At 46.3% G+C, this 17,489-nt stretch overlaps 1 protein-coding gene across 4 annotated transcripts in view; it reads right to left on the bottom strand.

Moving 5' to 3' along the window:
- Cux1 (cut like homeobox 1) overlaps positions 1–17,489 on the bottom strand; it is a 289,376-nt gene that overhangs the window by 270,934 nt on the left and 953 nt on the right. The window lies entirely within an intron of this gene.

Here is a 17,489-nt window from a genome sequence, read left to right as displayed (position 1 = left end):
GAGAGAGAGAGAGAGAGAGAGAGAGAGAGAGAGAGAGAGAGAGAATTCTTTTCCAGCAGCAGGAATGTGAGGAAATGTTTTCTCCTACCACAGGTGACTAGGGAGGTGGCTTATTCAGTTCCTCAGAGCCACCAAGGACACAGCACTTCTCACTGTTCTACTCTGTGATTGTCATTCTGGCTTGAAGCTCCCAAAACTTAAATGATAGTGGCATATCTGAGAAGCCTTTTCTCACACAGGAAGGGAGGGAAGGAGCAACTACACCCCACAGCCTTTTGCTGGTTATTGAAATCCAGAGTTAAGTACCCTCACCTGAGCCAGCCTTACAAGACTTAAGCTTGGCTCTAGAGGGTGATAGGTGTATGGGATGTAGGGGTACCCAAGATAGTGTGCAGAGCAGGTGCACAAGAACTTGGAGAAATGTACTCTCATCCTAAACTGTTCCCCAGCTGTTTCAATTTGCCAGCAGTAGCAGTTGGGGTTGGGGCGGGAAGGGGGTGGGGGGTTGCAGGAGCAGATCAAAAGGGTTGTAAGGAGGAGAAACCAGGCCAGGATAGACAAACAAAGAGCAGGCCAGGTGTTAAAATATGCACTGTGGAAAGAAGAGTCACCCAAGATGCCCCAAAGCCACAGACTCGGGTTAAACACGTCACTAGAGACTTCGACAATTCTACTAAAAGTGTAGCTAAGAAACATAAGTGTATGCGCTCACCTGAAAACTTGTGCGTGAGGCTAGGGGGAGAGGTCAGTAAAGTGCTTTCAGTGCAGGTGTGAGGACCTGAGTTCAACCCCCAGCACCAAAGGAAAAGCTGGCAAGGAGGTACAAAGCCTTAAACTCAGAAGTCAGGAAGAGAAGGAGGAGACTCCCTGGCTCATTAGCCAGCAGTCTAGCCACACCTGTAACCCCAGGATTTTTTTTTTAAAGATTTTATTTAAATTATGCATATGAATACACTGTAGCTGTCTTCAGACACACCAGAAGAGGGCATCCAATCTCATTATGGATGGTTGTGAGCCACCATGTGGTTGCTGGGAATTGAACTCAGGACCTCTGGAAGAGCAGTCAGTGTTTTTAACCTCTGAGCCATCTCTCCAGCCCCAATAACCCCAGGATTTAAGATAGAAACAGGAGGATTCCAAGTACAAGGCGACCCTGGGTTACATACTGAGTTTGAGATAAGAAGGCCAGTCTCTAGGCCAAGTCAACAGGGCAGAAAAGAGAAAAAAGAAAAATTTCTTCAAACCATCCTTCCAAAAGATATCTGTTTGTTTATTTGTTTGTTTGTTTAACAATTCTCAGAACACTTCTAATTTTTTTGCATTAACTTTTGCAGTGATGGGGATGAAACTCAGAGCCTCTTGCATGTTATAAGAGTCCCTTACCAATAAGCCCAAGGGAACCTTTTCAAAATAGTTGTGTATCCCTTGTGTGTGCAAGTTCCACTCTCCCCTCAATAACCCAACCCATGTAATGCATCCGAGCTAATGGATGGGCCTAACAGAAACTTCTGACTCAGCCAGAGTTTGGAGATGCAGGGCTCTTTCATGTGGAACGGGGCCCACAGCAGGACACCTGGGCTGCAGCCTAGTCTAGTGCAATCTTAAAGAATCTTCTAAGATACCTTAAGCCCCTAAGCAGGAAGCAACTCTCAAAAACACACCACCAGGGACTAAGGGCCACCTAGGTGCTGTGAGTAGAATCTACTTCAGACACTTCCAGGAAGAAGGTGGTGGCAGATTCATTCATCAAGCAGGCAGCTGAGCAAGGAGAGACTGCTGGGTCTTCCAAAAATACAGCATGCCCCTTCAGGGACAATTCTGCACCTCCTATCAGAGGGACAGGTCAAATACCTAGCTTTAGCAGGGAGAGTCAATTGGTGTGAAGGGACCCTTAGCAAGAAAGAAACCCTCTTTCTCACATAAAGCAGAACTTTTCAAAGGGGCAGGGTTTTCTCCTTGTTTTTGTTTTTAAGACAGGGTCTCCTGTAGCACAAGCTGGCTTCAAGGTCACTATATAATCACAAATAACCTAGAACTTCTGATCTTTGTCTCCCTAGAGCTAGGTTTATAGGCACATACCATCACACTTTATGTGGTGCTGGAGATGGAACCTAGAGCTTTATGAGCTCGAGGCAATAACTCAACCCATGAGCTGCATCTCCAGCCAGCAAAGGGGGTTTTCAAAAGTCTGCAAACTCAGAGCTCTGTTGTGGGGTCTAACAGTTCTATTTCTATACCCTATGGCCTGCACCTTGTCTTCCTGCAAATGGTACCACAGGGACATTACACTTGATTGACTTCTTTCTTCTCTCATGCCAAGGTAACTCTTACGCTGTCTCCTCCTCCTTTAGTTGCCTTCCCAAGCCTGGAATCCTCAAAGTGCACTTGCATGCATCCGCCCTTATTTCCCAGGCAAACAGAATCTCAGAACCTTAGCTTCTTGGCCTTAGCTTCCTGGGTCACCCTGCCACTTGCTTTCAGAGCTGTAGTCCTTTATATCAACCTCATCCTAAAACAGCCTTTCCCTTCTGGGCCTGTCATCACCTCCCTCTCTGCATGCCCACCAGTAGAGCTATCTCAAGAAGGGGCCCAAGAAGCCATAGCCAGCCAGGCAGCTCTGATGCAGTTGCTGCAATGCCTTCCAGCAAGTGTCTGTCCTGATACCTAGCAGACACAGCCCCCCACCAGTGTGTACCTGACTTGCCACCAGGTATCATTATAATTAGTCACTGTAATTGAAGCTGAACACAATTAATTACATAATTTTTGAAGTGTTCAAGTTTAATTCCATTAGAATTACATCATGAAACCAGGGAATTACACAGGATTACCAACAAAAAGCAAATAGGGATGAATGAAAGAAACTCCAGGCTGACTCCCCGCATGTCTGACTCACAGCCAAGGCTGAAGCAGAGCCCATCACCACACCTGTTTTGAATAAGCCTGTGGCAGCCAGCCAGCTGGGTAGCATAAAGACCCATCTCTGAGAGAACTCATAGCCTGCACCCCAAACGCTGTGGACACAGGCTTGCTGGATGCCCAGTGTCAGTGTGACACTGAAGACCATTCTCTCTGAAGAAAGGTGGTCTCTCTCATAGATGCCATTCCCCAACCTTGGTTCTTTAGGCCCAAATGGCATCCTAGTAAAATGTCCCATTTCTGCCATGGCCTCGCCCAAATTGGCAAATTTGGATACATTCAATCTGGGATGGGCACTAACCTGGCCCTCCCCATTATCTCCTAGGGAGAATGGCATCACCACACACAACCTCCTGGTTCAATTCCTTGCTGTCTGTCTTTTCTTGCTGTGGTCCACCCTTCATATGGAGCTTCTGGAAGACTATTTTGCAATGCAAATCTAGGCCTTCAACTATCTGTCTTCAATTTAGAAATCAGTTGTTTCTCCAGGTCTTGGAAAACAGAAATGCCTTCATGAGGCTGTGCTACAGGCCCTGCTCCATTTGTTCCTAGAACCCTAGGTGTCCACAAGCTGCAACTTAGTTCTTCACCTGTTTCCTATCTCACCTACAAGAATGTAGGCTCCTGAGTGGCAGCAATTCTTTGTGGTTCCAGAACATAATCCAGCCTAGCACAGAAACAGGAAGTTCTAAATACTAAGTGGTTGGAGAAAGAGGCAGGGCCCATTCTTCAGAAACACCCACCCCTCAGCCTGGTGCACAGGGATACTCTGCCTTGAGATCTTTCCCCAGCAGAACAGGAGCTTACTTTACGTTGAAAAGGATCTGAGGCAGCCAGACACCATGAGACTCACTCGAGAAGTGAGTGAAGGGGCTGCACAAACGGGTGAGTTGGGAAAGTGCTCACTGTCCAAGCATGAGAGCCTTTGATCCCCAGAACCTACATAAAAAGTCATATGAATGGAGCACACCTATAATCCCAGTGCCGGAGAGATGAGGACAGGAGGAACCTTGAGACTCACTGGCCAGCTGGCCTGCTTGGTGAGTTCCAACCAGTGAGTGATCCTGTCTCAGAAACCAAGGTGTTGGCCAGGAGTGGTGACACACACCTTTAATCTCAAGCACTCTGGAAGAAGAGACAGGTGAACCTCTGAGTTTGAGGCTAGCCTTATCTATAGAGTAAGTTCAAGGACAACCAGGACTATACAGAGAAACCCTGTCTCAAAAAAACAAAGAACACACAAAAGGTGTATAGCATCTAAGAAATGATAGCTAAAGCTGTAATTTAGTTTCCACAGGTAGCTGCACACATGTGCATATATAGCTGAGGGCAGGCGTGCCCGATTATAATGATACCTGGTGACAAGTCAGGTACGCACTGGTGGGGGGCTGTGTCTGCTAGGTATCAGGACAGACACTTGCTGGCAGGCATTGCACACACACACACACACACACACACACACACACAAGCAGGGACAGCCCAAGTAACCTGAAAAAAATACAAGTTGATCCAAAAACAAAAAAAATTATTTCACTCAAATGCACTACATTATTTCCAAAACCAACACACATTTTTTAGTATTTTCTCTTTATTTTTTTGTCATATTTTTTTCTTTAACTTCATCATTTCATAACAAGCCATTGTCATCCCCAACCCCAATCCAGGTCTGCAAGATGGATCACCAGGTAAAGGTGCTTGCTGCCAAGTACGACAACCATAGTTTCATTCCTGGAACCCAAATAGCAGAACAAAGGAATCAGCTTCCAAAAGTTGTCCTCTAATCTCTACATATATGTTATGTAAGCCCTGTGCACTCTCCCATTCACATATGCACACAAAAGCAGCAAGTATAAATAATGTCAAGTACATCAGGCATGCTAAGTTATACTAATAGTTTTCTGAATCCAGTCAGCTAAAAGCTCAGTTCCCAGTAATAAATCACTGAGAAAAATAAGATGTATAGAGTGTCACTGTGACTAGGATGCTCTCAGAAAGTCACTGAATATCCACAACAGGATGCCATCCCTTCTTGCAAGCTAAAAACAGACCCCTTGAAGCGGTGCTGTCCTGAGGATATAGGAGGACTTGAGTGGCTCTGCCACCATAGTAGCTTGACTTCCAAGGTCTGGGACAGAGGTGGCCCTGGCCAGCACAAGGTTAAACACTCAGAGTACAAATAGCAACTCCCTTCCCAGCACCTAGATGCTCCGAAGTGAAAGTCTCTCCCAAAACTCATCCAACATAGCTGTGTGTGCACATTATTTGCAGATACACTTGGATGAGAATATGGGGCTGGTGAGTTAGAAAACAGGGCTCCTTTTAGCCCAGATATCTGATGAAGGTTTCATGCAAGTGTGTAGTATCTTGGATAGAGCTTCCTTCTGGCTAACGAGGAAGCAGAGAAAGTTTGCAAGCTAGGAAGGTCACACAATGATAAGTCTACCTGAGTTTGAGGTTTGAGTCTCAGGACAAGGAAAGGCCAGGTTCTTCGAAGCACTCCCTGTGAGGCAACCCAACCAGGCCCCACTTCATTCTCCAGCTACTTAGTAAACCAGACATCCCAGAACTCTTCTCAGGCAGCCCACAGGAGGACCCAAGAGTAGCTCTCCCTATACAGTGGAATTTGTACATCCTCCACAAAACTGTGTATAAATACCATGAAATAAAGCAAGGGCCTAGGCCATGACCCACTAGTGCTCAGTGCCCAGGAAATGAGGGCTGGCAGTGGGAAAAAATAAACTCACTGCCCTCTCACCAGCAGACATATGCTGGCTACAGTTTTTAAGTTCCAGCCTGTGAGCAGCCTCTCCCTTCCCTTCTCATTCCTTTCACCACACATGCATGGGAACCCCTAGACCCAGAGCTGGGAAAGTTAAAGTGAGAGACACAGAGGTATACCAAATGCAAGCTAAAATAAGGTCTGCAAGTAAAGAAACTTTTACCCACTCCATCTCCAGCAAAAATAGACTGATCTCGATATCTCTCTCTCTCTCTCTCTCTCTCTCTCTCTCTCTCTCTCTCTCTCTCATGTTCTTTGTCTCTGTCTCTCTCTTTCCTCCTCCCTCTATCCCTGTTTTTCTGTCTCTCTGTCCTTGGTACTAGGGATTGAACCCTGGGCTTCTCACATGCTAGGCAAAAGCTCTATGCTGAGCTGTATTCCTAGCCCACAACTTTGCAGAATTCTCAAGCATTAATCAAAGCCCCCCAAAAAAATCTACCATAGGCTCCAAACTCTGGGTCTCAATCCATCTCTGTACACAGCATCAACCTTTAGCCAAGACATCCAACAAACTCCTGAAATGTCAAAAGAAATAAAGCCTCTTCCCTTTGCTAGCCCACTCCCTCCACCCTACAGCAGCAGTCTACACCCCTTGGACCATCTAGCTCCTCTCAGATCCCACCTGCTACCCTTGCTTCTACAGATCCATGCAAATGTTTGCTTGTACAGCCAGACAATGATGTCACCAGCACAGAAATATCCTATGTAGAGATTTCTTGGGGTAATGAAAAAACAGAGAGGGGGCTGGAGAGATGGCTCAGCAGTTAAGAGCACTGACTGCTCTTCCAGAGGTCCTGAGTTCAAATCCCAGCAACCACATGGTGGCTCACAACCATCCATAATGAGATTGGATGCCCTCTTCTGGTGTGTCTGAAGACAGTTACAGTATATTCATAAATAAAAATAAATAAATAAATCTTTAAATCTAAAAAAAGAAAGAAAGAAAGAAAGAAAGAAAGAAAGAAAGAAAGAAAGAAAAAACAGAGAAAGTGTGGACTATGAAGACTATTGCTCTGAGCCAGGGCTGGCCAGGTGCCAGGCCCACAAGAGCTTCTGAGGAATGGGCTGGTACAACACAGCCCATTCCTCTGGCCCAGACACCCAGACCTGAGCACTTCTGGCTCCAGGCTTGCTCTGACATTTGCTGGGTTCTAACAACTAGATGGCAAATGAAGGAGGCACCCTCCCTTGATAACAAATCTCCAGCATAAAACTGTTCTATCTGACTTCATTTTTTAAGTGGATTTTTAGGGAGCTGAAGACATGGCTCAGTTGGTAGTGCTTGCCTACTATGCATGAGGTCATGAGTTCCATCCCTAGTACAGGAGGTGGGGGCAGGGAGATGGGGAGGACCCTACATGGACTTGAACCAACATGTACAAAGAAGGAATTTAATAAACAAGAATATACAAATCAAACATATTCCTTCAGTAGGTTTCCAAGTATAGTCATTTTAAAGGAACTGCCCCAACTTCCATGATATTAAGAACCAGATCACAGTTGGAACGCAGCTCTGTGGGTTAGCCTACATGTTAGCCTAGCATGGGCAAGGCCCAGGTTTCAATCCAGCATCGAAGAAAGGGGGGGGGGGTGTGGAGGGGAATCAACTTTGCATTCTAAAATTAACTACTTAAGTATCCCCAGCAGAGCGTGAAAAGGCCAACCACTGAAAGAGGCCACAGCCCTCAGGCAACACTTTCCAATTGTACACAGCCCTAGGAGAGTGTAGCAGGTAGTACATGTAGAACCTAAAGTGGACAGCAGGTCCCAGCCAAGTCAGGATTGCTGGATGCTGCCCCAGCAGCCATCAGATACACTGAAGGAGGAAGACAGTACTCAGAAGAGAGCTCAGAGTCCCCCAGCCACCAATAACTGTTTCTAGGAAGCCCTCACCCCCATAATTGGCCTTCCTTGCCCGCTGCAGCCCCAGGCACACTGTCAAAGCCTCCTCCTTGCCATTCAGTCTGCCTCCTCCCAGAGGGAGTCTGCCACTCCTCCAGGCGGGAAGGAATGCATGCAATCAGGCTGAAGCCTCAGATGGATGTCCAGAGGGAGCTTCGAAGGGCAATGTCCACAAACCAGCAAGATTCTGGGTTTGCTTCTGCTGGAATGAAAGGTTTAAATGCAGTGAAGACAGACATCTATCAGAAGTTCTGTCTGCCAGCCTGGGGAATGTGGTCTCCATTCCATGCCAGAGTAAGCTGCTGTGGGTGTTTACGGACAGGCACAACATGACGAAATCAATGGTTTGAGAAGATTCATCTGGCAGCCAACTGCCATGGATTTCAACCTGCTTCGTTAGAATGGACAATTTTGAAACAAGCAAAGATTACAAACTTAGGTCATGTGTGTTAGAAAAGACAAGATCTCACCAGTAATAAACAACCCCCAAACATGCAGGCACGCACGCGCGCGCGCACACACACACACAAAGACACAAAGATTTCATTAAAGTAAAACTATGGGATGACAGCATAATTGCATACCAACACGAAGCCATGTAAAACAACTGCAAACCACTTCTAACTCCCTGACAATGACCTTCAACCATAACTGGCAATATCCTTCCTTTCCCAATCCCACACTGTGCTAACAAACTGTAGATGCCAGGGTTGAAGACAATAGCGGACAAGGGTGGAAAAGAAAGGCAATTCCTTCCCTCTAGGATGGCCAGCTTCAGGTGACACTGTACCACTTTTGCATGGCAGGGCCAGATAAAGCACCCGGCCAGCCCATGGGTCCCCTGTGCTCACTGCAAAGGCTGTGGTGGACCTCATCACCTGGAAGAGGCATCTGGCAGCAGCCAGGCTTCCTGCCTGACTCCAGTGTTCCCACACTTGCCTACTGAGCAGAAACATGATCCCAACTGGAGCCTATCTCCCACTTGGCTGGAAGATGTGAGAGCACGGGCTGTTGCGAAAGCAAGAAACTGAGGTAAAACTGAAATAGGCAAGCCAGTCCGTAAGCATCCTACACTGGCATGAACGAAGGCTCCCACAGCCATGACTGCCACTATTTTCTGTTCCAAAGCCTTGCAGCTATAACACAGAATGCAACTACAGATCTGTTCGGAGTTTAAGGTCTGTGTACTAGGATACACAGTTTTGTTTTATTTTGTTTCCATTGAAAAGGTCTAGCACCACAGGCTCCTCTTGGTGAAGGCAGTCCAGAGCAAAATAACATGGAATCACAGCATGGAATCAACCAGCATGGGGGAAACAGAAAGGACAGAGAACAGTCTGGAGTTGAGGTACTCCTCTATAATCTCAGTTTGGGGGGGAGAAACAGGAAGATCAGGAGTTCAAAGGCATTATTGGCTATATAGTCAGTTCCAGGCCAACCTGAAATCTTGACTCAAAACATAAAATGGCTGGTTATGACCCCACACCCTGGCAGGATATGTTGAAGAAGCTGAGATAGAAGGATTGAAACATTTTTTAAAAAGAAAGAAAAGATTGGGTCAGCAAGACAGCTTAAAAGGTAAAAAGCATTTGTCACACAAGCCTGAAAACCTGAGTTTGATCCCTAGCATCCCAGTTTAAAAAAAAAAAAACTGACACCAGAAAGTTGTCCTCTAACCTGTGCATGTGCACACACCCACACGCACACATACACACACATTTCACACATTTAGCAATAAAAAATTTTTTAAAATAAAAAAATTATTAAAATGTATTTGTTTCACCCATATGGAATGACACAAGAAAACAGTGATCAGATCGAAAGAATGTGGCCATCTCCAAGGGAAAAAAACAAAATCCTTTCCAAATCTCAACTAAAAAACTTGTAATGTCCAATCTCAAGTAGTAATTTAAATTTTCATTTACATCTCATCTTATAAATATCTCAAAATAAAGAAGTACCACAAATACTTCATCTTAAAAAAAAAAAAAACGGTTGTCATAACACTGGAGATGACAAGATGACGGGCCTGGCAGAGCAGGAGCAGAGCAAGAAATGGCAGGCAAAGGTGACAGAGCTTGGGGCTGCCTTGAGAAGGCCAAGGGCGGCTCCACAGTAGCCCTTCCTTCCCCATGAGTCCCCAGGCCTTGCTGAGGTTGGCAGCTCCCAGCTCTGAAAAACAAGTTTGCCTTCCAGGCCCAAAAAGATGGTTGAGCCAATAAAGGCACATACCACCAAGCCTGACCACCTGAGTTCCATCATGGTGGAAAGAAAGCCTCGCTCCCAAGTTGTCCTCTAGCCTTACTCTTAGTACATGCACACACACATGCACACACATGCACACACATGCACACACACACACACACACACACACACACAAAAGAAGTAACTTTTAAAATAACAGCTTGCCTTCTGTGACATTTACTAACCTAAAAAAAACAAAACAAAACAAAAAAAAAACCTCTGTGTGTCTCTCTGTGTGTCTGTGTGTGTGGTGTATGTTGTAGGAGCACCTGTGTGTACAAGCACTCAATGCAGAGGCCAGAGGAGGGAAGCAGGTGTCCCCAGCTTATTTTTGAGACAGGTCTGTCTCTCACTGAACCGGAAGCTCTTTTTTTTTTTTTTTTTTTTTTTGGTTTTTTGAGGCAGGGTTTCTCTGTGTAGCCCTGGCTGTCCTGGAACTCACTCGGTAGACCAGGCTGGCCTCCAACTCAGAAATCCACCTGCCTCTGCCTCCCAAGTGCTGGGATTAAAGGTGTGAGCCACCACTGCCCGGCTGAAGCTCATCTTTTAACTGAGTTCACTGGGGAACTCTGGGATCAGCCTGCCTCCTCACCCATAATCTGGAGTTCCAGGCATGCTCCCCATTTTGCATAGATGCTAAGGATTTAAACTAGGTTCTGACTGCCTTCACAGCAAGGGCTGGTACTCATGAAGCCATCTCCCCAGCCCCATCTTACTAACTTTCATCAAATTGTTTTTAACAGAGTAAACATGGCAATAAACCAAAGTACTCAGAGGTCCAAGAGAACAATCTAGTAATAGCACTTAAAATGAGTTCACGTGGTTTTGAATCTTTACAACATCAAATTACATTAGAAAACAAAAGTCACAATTTATTAGGGAAAAAGACCCAATTGAAAGACCGCTACCTTGCTTACAGGAGGGCAGTGGAAAGAAGCTCTTGAGCTGTGGCATTGGCATGTTTTACTTTTTCAGTCAGGGTCTCACTTAGCCCAGGCTGTCCTCAATGTATTCAAGGATGACCCTGAATATCCCTCACCTATCTCCCCAGAATGGGGATTTATGGGTGTGCACCATGTGAATCCTCCTGCATCTAGATCCCAGTGAGGTAGCAGGCACTCCAAACTGCACCACACCCTAAGCCCTGACTTTAGTTTGCACATATGCTGGGTGGATAGGATCTGAAAGCCTCTTCCTTCTTAGAAAAAGAAAAGCTGTCAACATCCAAATATATTTTAATGACAGTAAGGGCAGCATTCCGCCGCTCAACATTCTGTAACATTCGCTTAAGAAAAGAACTAATTTGTCTATTTGTTTTTCCCTTAACCAAACTCAGGATGCCTTGCAAGCAACCATAGGCAACCTTTTACAATGATAACTGCATTTCCTTATTGCAGCCTTGCTCAAGGTAATGTGAAAAAGAACCAGCTCCTTGGCAGATCAGAGCTTAAGCTCTAGTAATTTCCTCCAGCGTTAACTGCATAAATCAAACACTTGAAAGCATCCTTGATTTCAAACAAGGGTGAATGGAGGAGCCTGGGCGCAGACCTGGATGTCTTAGGAAGGTGTGGCCTGCTTTCCCGGCTCTGCCTCAAGGACGCTTTAATGGAAGGAAGCAGGACCTAGTCATTTTACTCAATGTAAATCTCTCGAACCCTTTTCTACAGGGTGTCTTCCCAGTAGCCTTTGGTCTGATTACCTTTCCTCTCACAGAAAGACACCCCCCAACCCTGTGTTCTATTACCCCATTTCCCATGGCCCAAGGCTCTATTAAATACAAAACTCCTGCCAAATGCCTGCAGCCTCCAACAGTAAGAAAAAAAAAAAATCAGATGAAAATAAAGAAATTGACATCTCTCTCTCTCGCTCGTTCTCTCGCTCTCTCGCTCTCTTTTTTTTTTGTTGTTTTTTGTTTTTTTCGAGACAGGGTTTCTCTGTGTGGCCCTGGCTGTCCTGGAACTCACTCTGTAGACCAGGCTGGCCTCGAACTCAGAAATCCGCCTGCCTCTGCCTCCCAAGTGCTGGGATTAAAGGCGTGCGCCAACACCGCCCGGCTAACATCTCTTATTTACTGTAACTTTTCAGTGCTGGGATGGAACTGTTTGATTCTCATATGCTTAGGCAATTGATCTGCCTGCTACCCACAGCCCTAAAACTCTTTTGTTTGTTTTTCAGACAGAGTCTCATCAGAGCACACAATGTAGACTGGGCTGGCCATAAACTTTTATCTAAGTGCCAGGATAGAAGGTGTGTGTACCACCATGCCAGGCATAGCCTTAAAACTTGAAGAGGTTTATGATGAACTAGACATCTTTCAAAATCCATGTTCACCCTCATATTTTTTTAAACTGTATCATTTAATGTGAACAGTGTATCAGAGCACTTTTTAGGGACTCAGAAGCATTCTGGGTACAGCAACACGGAGGCCAACAACACAGGTTTCCTTAACCCCAGGTCCTTTCCTACGAGGATATGCCCTTCCCTGCCAAACAATGCTCTCCTCACCAACTTTCTCAGAACCCAGGTCAAATAGAGAGACAGGGCTAAGTACAGTGGTTTGTGTCTATAATGATAGCACTGGGAGGTGGGCAGGAGGATTGCTGTAAGTTTGAGGCCAGCTTGCACTACAGAAATCCTACCAATAAATTAATAAATAATTTAAAAAGTGCAACTTAAGGACCCAGTGCAACTAAGAAAAAGCCAAATCGTGACCAAGACCAACAACCCCAGATGATCCTTAGGGAAAAATCCAGTAACTACAGACACAGGAAAACCTGACTTGGAACAGATAGAAAGTCAAGGCCACCAAGTGGCTTTCAGGAACACACCCTCAAAAACTGAAATGGAAAACTGTCAAATAGTTCTCAGGGGACCACGGCACTGGTATGTTAGTGAATGCTCCCCAGACTGAGTTCACTTTATTAAGGCTTTCCGGGAAAGAGTCCATCATTCCACGTGGGATCTTTAGGCAAAGTCACTTGTCACTCAGTTTAAAGCACAGTCAGGCTATCATAAAATGGAAACCTATTCTCCCATAAAAAAAACAAAAGTAGTGATGGATGTGTGCCTTCTTTAACCCCAGCACTCAGTAAGCTAAGGCAGGAGGATCTCTGAGTTTAAGCCTGGTCTATGAGTTCCAGGACAGCCAGGGCTTTGTAAAGAGACCCTGTCTCCAAAAAAAAAAAAAAAAAAAAGATCAATTATGGTCTCTGTGATCCTTTTTCTCTCAGACATGACTAAGGATGTCCAGGTGAAGAGTAATATGGGGTAAAGAGAGGCTATGGCCTCTCTTCAAATACCACCAACAAAAATGAAGAACCACCAACAGTAAGTGTTCCTCCATTTGGCTATGGTCAGACTCATGTGCAAGAGTCCAAGAGTCCCACCTGTTTTCAATTAGATACCAGAATTTCTGTAGTGTTTAAACTATATTTGCTTGCTACTTACACAAAACAAGTCTTCCAGGTTTTTTTTGAATGGTTAAAATATGTTAAAATAAGATTAAGGGTCTGGTTTAAACAATCAGAGGCAAGGGAATTTCAATTGAAACCAAAACTCTCTCTGCGGCAGCAGTAACCCAGAGCTTCAGACAAAACAAGCGGATGAGGTAGACACATCTCTGCCGCTGACAATGACTAATAAAAATCAGACTTCCCTTGGGAAGGGTAACTATACTTTAAAGCTACACATTAAATTTCAAATAATTCCTATAGTCACTTACAATCCTATATATCAGAATAACTCACTACAGTAGCTTTGACCGGGCATTCATGTTATGGCCCAGCAAGATACATGAAATTTTCGTCAACTATAAAAGCAACCAAGAGCAAGAATGGAGCCTGTCTCCGAAAGGTTTTTCATATGATAAAATTTCTCCTAATATAATATACAAATTTTCCCCAACAAATCTATCTTCCTTTCACCTCACTGTGGAATGGAGACATAGGACTTCTATCTCTGGCCCTGTTTTTCTACAACCTCAGGAGAAGCCCTGATCATCAATGGAAAACTCCCACACACACTGGTAGGTTTTTCTTCCTTGACTATCAACTGAGAAGGGAATTTTAAAACTTAAATGTCCTGGGCTCAGTGGGGTTGTCCACACTGCAGGGCACCTCGAAGGATCAGGGGAGAGTAATTCTTGGGTAGACAGAGCTGTTGTTCCCCTTTCCAACGTAGACCCTCATGAATGCTGACGAAGACAGGCCAAACAGCTTCCACGCACCCAACTCCATCAAGAGCCACTGCATTTACTTTAGCCTTGCACTGACTTGTGCCTTTCAAAAAAAAAAAAAAAAGTTTCACCCAGGCAAAAGCTTTGAGTAACTGATAATAACCCTTCCCACACCCATACGCTTAAGACACCTATATTAAAAGAATCAAGAAAAGAAAGACCAGGAGTGCACTGCATCATTTGTTCGTTCATTGTCCTATCAAAGGCACGAACTAAGTGGGATATCTTAATTGAAATTATATACTTATTACAAGAAGCAGTGTTGGGCTGCAGGAAACACATATACAAACACCAATGTGAGCGCTTCCAGAAGTGGAGGGAAAAAAGCAACCAGAAAATAGACTTGCAGGAAAAACTGAGTTTGTTTTCTGACTTGAGAACATTTTCAAAGTTCACTTTTGCAGAGGATTCTCAATAAAGAACAGGTCACACCACAGTGAAAGGACCCCCAAGGATACAGCCACAGGCAAGTTCCATCCCCCAAAACAGAGCTCCACTAATCCGAAAACAAGTTACAAGAGTTAAATATACCTCTTTTCAAACATGTATTTAAGAGATAAATTTATACAATGGTGTTTCTCTTTTTTTAAAAAAAAAAAAAGTTGGTTTTTACAAGTCTGGGACAGGATCAAAACTTGTTCAACTAGTCTTAGCAACACTAACCTAACTTTTTGCAGGACAAGCTTTGGTTGGAGATGAGAAAGGAAACAGGCCAGTTTTCAGAAACTCTCTTCAGGGGCAGACATCCACTCCAAGTTCCCAGAAGACCCAAGCAGCAGGGGATTAAGCAGGGGATTAAGAACATGGCCTCCAGGAGTGTGGGGTCCTACTGCTCCTTCCCAAGACCTAAACCACTCCAGCTGAGACTTGGCAAATACTTACACTGAGCTCTCAGTGTAACCTAAAGAATACGCACTCAAAACCTCCAGCTCCCCATCGGTGAGAACAGAGGAACCTCAACCAGATACCAACTCAAAATCCCTGGACCCACTTCCAGATAAAGGAGCAGTCTAGACTCAGCCTTGACCTTTGAAATTCCAAGTTCAAGAACCGCTCTCAAACTTGCCATCCAGGGAAGCAGCTGAAACCACCTAAGGCCAAATCACTGTCTACCAAAAGGCAAAGGCTCTGTAACAAGAACAGAGCTGAAACAAAATGTTCTGCTGGTTGTTACTTTAAGATCAACATAAAGTTCATTCATGTCAACCATAAGGGAAACTTTTAATGAAGCCACTTGCTTAAATGTCCTCAATATCCCCAGGAACACTAATCCATGGGGGGGGGGGGGGATACACACCGAGTTCATAAAATCTAATAACTCTCAAAAGCATTTTCCTGGGCTTCTTTGGGAATGTGTAATAAAAACTTTACTGATATTAAACTAGGATGTCACATGGGGGGTGTGAAAATTAAGGTTTCTTAAAATTCCACAACGGGTTTTACAGTAAGCACAAGAAATAAATTATGGTAAAAGGGAGCTATTTTTACTAAAATAGGGTAGACCAATTAATCAAAAAATGCCATCCGGCTGTGTTCATTACATTCAGGAATCTAATTTACACAATAGACTATGGAGTAATCCATTTTAGTCAATAAATACTCAAACTTCTTTAAGCTTTAATCTTATCAGAAATACATATTTCACATAGTCTTCCTAGTTAAAAGAGAAATGGGAGGAAATTTCATAACGAGTATAAGTCGGCCTTATCGTCCTCACGTAGGAAAGGGCAGAAAAAGCAAGCACAGTTAAAGTTGTTTCACTCCACTTATAGCTGTTTTAATCCAATCGGCTTCGTTTCCTACAGGCCTCCATGTGGAGTTGGTTTTGTTTGTGACTCCTAAGGGTGCTGTGGGTTAATAAATATCACCAGTCCTCCGGGTTAGAAAAGTTCACTCAAGTTCAAGCACACTTTAGAGTTGGGAGCAAAGGCGGTTCCCTAGAGATGTTATAGATCATACATACACACACACACACACACACACACACACAATGCAAGGCTGCCTCTATGAACCACAAGACTGTCCCCTCTCTCTGGTGTTCCCAATGATCAAAGCTCTGAGGGCTCATTTGCCGCTCACCTTTAACTTGGCTCCGGCTACGCACAACATCCACCTGGCAGAATCCCGGGGCTGTCCAGGCGCCGCGAACGCGGAGCTAGCACTAGCAGGGAGGACCCCGAGGGCGAGCAGCTGGTTCCGATGAGGGGTGGCAGGCAGAATAGCATCCTCTGGGCACGCAGGCAGCTTCGCCACGGATTGGGAAGCCCCGATACCATCCCCTCGAGGCGATGGGGAACCACAATCAGTCTCCGTACAGTCCAGCGACGCCCCCGGGGCTTTGCTTTCGAGAACCGGGCTGGAGAAGGCAGCTCGGAGCGGACCTGCGGAGCGCTCCATAGCTCCTGGGGCCCCTTTGCTGACAGGACAGAACACACCCCTCCGCGAAGAAGAGTGAGGGGCTGGAGTGATGCAAGCGACCGGTCACCGAGGGGGGAGCCCTGGAAGTCCCTGAGACGCGCAGTTAAGTCTGTCTGCACCGATCGGTGACCCGGGAGGAAAAGCGCCCCGAGACCGGGTCACGCAGCGGCCTCGGCTGGGTGGAAAGTTGCAGCCTTCCTCCCGCACCTTCTACCTTCTCTGGGCCGGATCCCACACTCTGCGCGACCCACCGGCGTCCCCCCCGCAAGCCAAGTTTTTCCCTTCCAAAGCTTCCTCCACAACCCCTTCCCGGGGAAGTCCCCGGGCGCAAAACAGGGGGACAGATCCAGCTCCGCAGTCACTTTCACGCAGCAGACACACAAAAGAGCGCGGGGCTTGCGGGTTGGCCCCGGGACGTAAACAAACGGGGTGGGGGAGGGACCCGCCACACCGGGTAGCCGGCCCCCTGGCCGGGTCGACACCGGTTGACAATCCCTTACGGGAGTAGTGGAAAGAGGAATGGTGGCGGCTGGGCCCAAGGGGACCGATCGAGCAGCAGCCAGGAACTCCAAGCCACCCGCTGTCTTCACGACAAGGGGCCACCCGCCAGCCTGGCCGTCGCCGCCGCCGCCAGCCGCCGGTGGCCGATCTGACCCTCCCCCGGAGCCGGCGGCACCACAGCGCCACCAGCTCCAGCTCCGCCGCGCCGGCGGGGCAGGCAGTGGCGGCGGCGGCGGTCCGCGACTCTCTCCTCCAGGAGACAGAGGAAAGAGAGAGAGGGAGAGAGAGAGACAGGCGCTTCACCCCCCACCAGCAACTCCCCACAAACTTTCCCCGGGAATACGCCGGGGCTGAGCTGGGGGGAAGGAAGGACGTGACTGGCGCGAGGGCGACTAGCGTCCCGCAGCTGCCCTTCTTTGCAACCCCGCCACCCGTCCAGAGCCACCCCGTGGCACGTCCCCCCTATCTAGCGCGCGCGAGTTCCCACTGAGC

Source organism: Grammomys surdaster, unplaced genomic scaffold (assembly GCF_004785775.1).
Source record: "Grammomys surdaster isolate TR1022 unplaced genomic scaffold, NIH_TR_1.0 166, whole genome shotgun sequence".
Classification (NCBI taxonomy): domain Eukaryota; kingdom Metazoa; phylum Chordata; class Mammalia; order Rodentia; family Muridae; genus Grammomys; species Grammomys surdaster.
The sequence above is the reverse complement of the archived record's forward strand: the minus strand, read 5'-3'. Positions and strand labels throughout refer to the sequence as shown.